Genomic DNA, 6,401 nt, shown 5'->3' on the forward strand with positions numbered 1-6,401 from the left:
CTTCCTGACGTGGGACACCCTACCGCGCGTTTTCTGGGTCCTCCTCAGTCGTAGCGACGAAGCAAGTAAATGAGTCATCAAATCACGAAAGACCACCTTTCCCGCCGAGTACATCAGTGAAGCACGGCGGCTAGCTAGTTGGGCTAGTTCGCCCGAATAGCTAGGCCGCCGCCACATTTGTTTTTTCACCCCATTTTTTATCTACTTGCCGGCAGGTAAATTTAAATATCCACCGTGGTGTCGCTCTGCTGTTTGGGTGCGGCAGGATTTTTAATTTTTTGATTGACGAGAGCAGGCGCAGTAGGATTTTTAATTTTTTTGATTGACGGGAGCAGGCGCGACAGGAATTAGTCATGATGACTCCGCCTGTAAAAATCCACTGCTTCCTGATGTGAGAAGTCGTCGACTGGTGTTTTACCCTGGTGAAAACCAAAAGATTCCCCGCTCCTCGGCTGGCTCCCACCGCCTTCCTGTAGATTGCATTGCCTTTCAGCCGTTTTGCCCCCTTTGCTTCCTCTCCCCATTGCTTCTACCTGGTGCCATGGCGGCGCAGCAGATTAGGGAGTCTGAGGTGAGGCGCCTGATACAGGAGCTCCATGCCAAGGATGCGGGGATCAGGGCCAAGGACGTGGAGCTCCGTGAGCTCAAGGAGGAGAGGAGTGCCATGCTCCTCCGTTATGTGCGGGAGTTCATGGAGCTTCCAAAGAGGCAGGCGTCCACCACAAAGATGCTCGAGACGTCGGCGGCGTTGCTGCAAAAAGCGGGAGATACGATAGGCCGTCAGGAGAGCCAGCTGGAGCGTGAGCGGGCCGATCGTGACGAGGTCCAGGATCGCCTCAGCCACTTGGTGAACCAATTTGCCACGCACGTGTTGCGGCTGCGTGATGCCTACCATCGTGCGAGTGCGATGATGCCGGCCGTCGGGCTAAACCCGTTCGACCACCCGGTCGACTTCAATGAGCTGCAGCTTCCTGACGTGGTCTCCTTCTTCACCTATATCTCCGAGGAGCTGAGCCGTCTCCGCACGATGGTGGGGGCTGAGCTGGACAAGGAGGGGTTGCGGGCTGCCGTCGTCGTTGCCGGGCGAATCCTTTCAGGGCTCCGTCACCGGAATCCATTCGTGCCATTGGACGCCGTCTTTGACGAGCTGGCTCCCGTCGACCGGGAGCGGCTCTACGGGCGGTTGCACCCTGCATCACCAATGTCATGCGCCTCAAGAAGCAGAGGGACTTCTGTGGTGTGTAGGCGCCCTCTGCATGGGCATGTCCAAGTCTCGGCGCAACATGACCATTGGATCAAACTCAGACGGTGCAGATCAGTCACTGTAGCACAAAGCGTGTGGGTGTGTTTGGTTGCATTCTCATCGCAATATAGTTGTTTCCTCTTTGTGTATTTTTGTCAACCTACTAGTGTGGACTCATGCACCCTTCATGCACTCTGCCAAACACCCAAAAGTGGGTCAACAAGGGAACTTTTGCTCCCATCCCGTGCACCCTTCATACACCCTATCTAACACAATTGGATGTGCTTCATATGGTTCATGTTTCGTGGAGTACTGTAGCACCGTACTCTCTATGCGCTGTGGACCTAGTTCTGTTAACATTGATCTCACCGTTCATTCTCGACCGGACAGTCAAAAAAGCGGTACTATGTTACATATAGGAGTAGTTGACATGCACACAACATCATTTGTTATCGTTATATGCTACACTAGCAACAAGATTATGTAGTACTGACGTATGAACCACTGCACATGCCTAGTAGTAGGAGCACTATGTATGTTCAAGTGGCTGCCGTGTTTCGCACTCCTCCATCGTAAGAGTGGAAACGTTTGATGTAATCATTTTTTTCTTCAGAATGAAAAACAGTGGACATGCTCTACTGTGCGGATCCTCCTCCAGCCATGCACTAAATTACTCACTTTCGCCGACGTGTGGGACAGCCAGCACCTGGGTCCACCAGCCATGCACTAAATTACTCCATAGTAGAGTGACGGTAGACTACCCCGATCGAACCGCCGCAGTAATGCCCAATGAGCCGTCAAATCACAAAACCCCCTCCTTTCCAGCAGTAAGTTGGACGGGTGAATTAACCATCATTTCACTCTCCTCTCTCAGCTTCCTCTCTTGAAGAAAACCCCCACTCGCTTCACTTCTCCCTCATCTCGTTCATCCTTTCACTCTTCTCTCTCAGCTTCCTCTCTTGGATGGACGCCGGAGCACCGGCCAACGTGATGTCTATGGCTCTGGCCAAAACCGTCGAGGCTCATGGTACGAAGAAGCGCAAGCACCCTGCCGAGACTACCGCAGACAAGCTCAAAGCCATCGCCCTGTCCAAGCCCCCCTCTCCGGGATCCCTCATTAAGCAAGTCCAGGTAATGTCTCTTGTTGACGATCTTTTTCTCGATCTTGATCATGTTTTTTCATCTAACACACAGTACTAGTACTGGTAGTACAACTTTCTGGGTGATCTTGCATGTGATTTTAGTGTGCCAAATGACGGTTCTAAATTCCTGTTTTAACCAAAACATGCGAGAGGTTGACACTGATTTCTTATAGATTACTTTCAACTACTCCCTCTGTCCCAAATTTCTTGTCTACATCCGTATCTAGGCAAATCTAAGACAAGAATTTTGGGACGGAGGGAGTACTTTATGAACATCAATGCTACCTTTTAAGAGGGTATATTTGCCTTAGTAACTTGTATTATGGATATTGCATGTAATCCCTCTGCTCTCATGCCTTTGAAGACATGTTCTAGTGTCTTTGTTCACTCATTTCTGTGCGTATATGTAGTCATATATGCAGTATAATATAATAAATCATCTTATATTTCTGAACGGAGGTAGTAACAAAATATGATTTCTGTTTGAATTAGAACCAGGTCCACGGTGGAGATGAAGTTCTCAAAGTCATGCCGTCTGAACTGTCCTTGTCGCCACGTGTTCTGAACTAGTCTTTTCCTGTAGCATTATTGTCAGGCGTGTTATCGAGGCTGTACTTGACCACAACAATTTCCTGGCCGTGCCTTCAATTACGAAGGGTGTGGTTCTTGTAAAGCTTCCCAACAAATCTGATGCGGCTTGTCTTCATCATCATGTTTATGAGTGGAAAGACCACTCTGTTAGGTTCTCCAAGGTTGACAAGATGGTGATGGTGCATGTAGACATCTCACACGAAGTCCATGGCCTAGTTAGTTATGCGGGGGTTCATCCCGTAGGTCGGTGGCAAGAAATAGTCTGCAGAGTTTAGTTAGTGCAACTTTGCTTGTCTGTAGTAAGTACTATTTTTCAGTACTCGATTTGTGTTTGTGAACCCTGTATTGTTTATTAGTACTACCGCTTTTGGTGTGTGGTCAGTCCTGAGAATGGTCTATGTTAATGTCTGTCCACTCAATTCAGTCTATTCATTTTGAAGTATCCAGATCATATTTTTTTGTGAGGACGGTTTATCAATTATGGTTACACTCCAATATATGTATGCATTGTAGGGTTTATCGCACCCACCAGGATTTCCAGTCCCATGGATGTTCGGTCCATACGATTTGTCACGACCTTTGGACTGTCCTGCTTGTGGGAGTAGGCGGGGCCCTGCATGCCACAAGTAGTTGGACGATCAATCTTCTGTTTAGTACTTCAACATAGTGATTTCCTGGTAAGGATTCACCTATGTCACATCAAGTAAATCTTATTGATTTACTGTCTAAATCTTATTGATTTAATGTCATGTTTTCTTTCTTATCCTGCAATTTTATGATGCAGGTTTTGCCATGTGCCATTCATCACAGAATAAACCGTTTGGTTTGCTCTACGATGGCTATTTTTGCAGGTTTCACTTCTTATGTCGTGTCAGTAATGAAGGCACTGTCCATCACTTATATTACTGGAAAAAATTGGATCAGTCTGTTGTATGAGTATAAGCTGAATCCCTATGAACTGCAGTTTGGTTTAACAAAAATGCCATAATTAGTCCTTCTCGTGTTTCAAAGAAATGAAGAAAAAAACTGGATCATGGTCACGGATCCTAGTAAAGTTAGAAAGCTGATCATAGCAGACCAGACACGATCGCCGCTGTCTCACACAGATCGAGCACCGGGAGTTGCTTTAGCACTGACAGCGGCAGCAGCTCAGTCTGATCCAGCTAAGGATTGGGCACCGACCGCGTCAGCGGATCAGTCTGATCTACCGGAGGATCGGGCATCGACACCGGCACCAGCTCTACAAGGAGCACCATCTCCGTCAGCAGCAGCGGCTTCGGCACCTGCACCAACACTTGTACTTGCATCTGGTCTGGCCCATGCAGTTGCACCGGCAACAGACTGGGCTGCAGTTTGCACTTCATCTACCAAAGTCCTTAGAAAAACCGACATGTCCACCTTCTTGGTAAGCATTAGCTGCCCAAGTGCTTCGTTTTTTTTCTTTCCATGTTGTTTCACATGATTCACTGTGTTGATCTAACTGTTTGGGTATGTCTTCTTGTTTGCAAATAGAGAATTCCTAGAGCAATGAGGGAGTCGTTCAACAATCCGGGCGACCGCGGCCAAGTTTCTCTTACCATGCGCAGCCTTGGTGTGAATGAACCTGCTCAATATACCGTAAGTACAAAGGATGGTCGCCTGATGATTGATGCTAAAGGATGGTCAAGGTTCAAATCTAAATCATATCTTGCGGTAGGGTATGATGTCAAAATCGAACTTTCTCAGCAAGGAGAGCTGGTCCAAATCAACTTTGAAATTCTTCAGTAGCAGCACGCAACTGCCGAACTGATCTATCCTCAGAGAGATTTTGATGTAATAATCTGGCATGGTGAAACAAGTGTCCTGTGTGTATAAGTAGTACAACAGTATTATTTATCACATGGTATATCGTTGATAGAATTGCAACTCTGATTGTTGGTTAGGAACTGTCGTTCGATTTCATTCCAACAGTTGTCGTGCTTTATTCAATTTTGTGTATTCGCCTTGCGAGAGCATCTAAAACCAGCACAGTACCGATCGCTTGCAATATGAAAAGCGCTGAGGTAGAACACATGGGCCCCCAAACATCCAGGGTCGGCCTGCGGCCCAAAGTCCAGAACCATGAGCCTATCTGAGTATTATATTCTCAGCTGAACCCCCATAAAAAAAGCTGAACCCCCATAATGCCCGTGCGTTGCAGAGAGAGTATATTTCTCGGCAAGGTGAGCCTGTGATATAAAAGATTTGTATATTTCTTTAAAGAGGGAGTATCTCTCTGTCAAAAATATATTTATGTGTAACTAGTTACTCCTGTGTTTCTACTTCCTTTCGCTGATATGTGGGGCAACCGGCAATGGGGTCCACGTGCCATATGGACAAATTAGAGTGCACAACATCACGGTAGACACACCCCGGTCGTAGCGCTGCAGTAATGCCCAATGAGCCATCAAATCACAACCCCCCCTTTCCAGCTTTAGCAGTAAGCTGGACGGACGAAGCGGCAATATTTCACTGGGCCTGAATCCCCTTCTCCCTCGTCTACTTGTTCAGAGAAAACCCCCGCTCGGTGATTGCATAGGGTTTTCTCATGGAGAACCAGGTATGAATTCTTCATCCATCCCCGATAAATCCAAGTGCCTTGGTCACAGGTAATCCTAGGATGGCAGCTGCCGCCATTGATGCATTTTTCTTCGTACTGAATCTAGTGTGTTTCAGTTGCAGTGCCCAAAGTGCGAGTACCCTACAGATTTCTGGGCCCTCGGCGAGACGCCACACTTGTTCCTTCTCATCCTAACACAACATTTTGAAACGCGCACAGTATGTTCCTAGAATCCTCTTCTCTATCCGGGAGGGTGGGTTTTTTTTGAACATGCTGTGTTCTCATATTATTTTTCCTGCAGTGTATTATTTGCTCTGCCAGTACACATGTACTCAAGATGCTCGGCCTTGCCATAACTGAATACACTAGTTTAATGGTCACAGTGAAGACAAGCCATGGATATTACTTCCAAGTTGGGTTCATGAACCAAGAAGATCGCTGCTTTTTTATGGCCGAACTTGGATAAACTTTCTCAAGTGTTACGGACTGAAAATTGGCGCACGAATGTTGATGGAAATAGCAGAACCTGGTCTCATCTTCACTGCGATCTTCCACCCCGACGTCGTTCCCATTGTTCATCCATGTTATTTTTGTATCTGGTTCTTGCTTGTTGCCTCGATTACTTCTTAATCCACCTATTCTGTCTAACTAATCACAATTTAACTTTAGAAGTAGCAACAAATCTCTCACGAAGATGCTACTACTAACTAATATTATCTTATAATTGGTGGCACGTGTAGGTTTTTTCAGAGTTAAGCAGTCTGCTCGTTTGTTACTCTGTAATAACTCGGCTGTTACTAATGGCACTAAAGTTGACTGGATCGACATCCACAAGTTCCAACACTTT

This window comes from Triticum aestivum, chromosome 7B, assembly GCF_018294505.1.
Source record: "Triticum aestivum cultivar Chinese Spring chromosome 7B, IWGSC CS RefSeq v2.1, whole genome shotgun sequence".
In the NCBI taxonomy this organism is placed as follows: Eukaryota; Viridiplantae; Streptophyta; class Magnoliopsida; order Poales; family Poaceae; genus Triticum; species Triticum aestivum.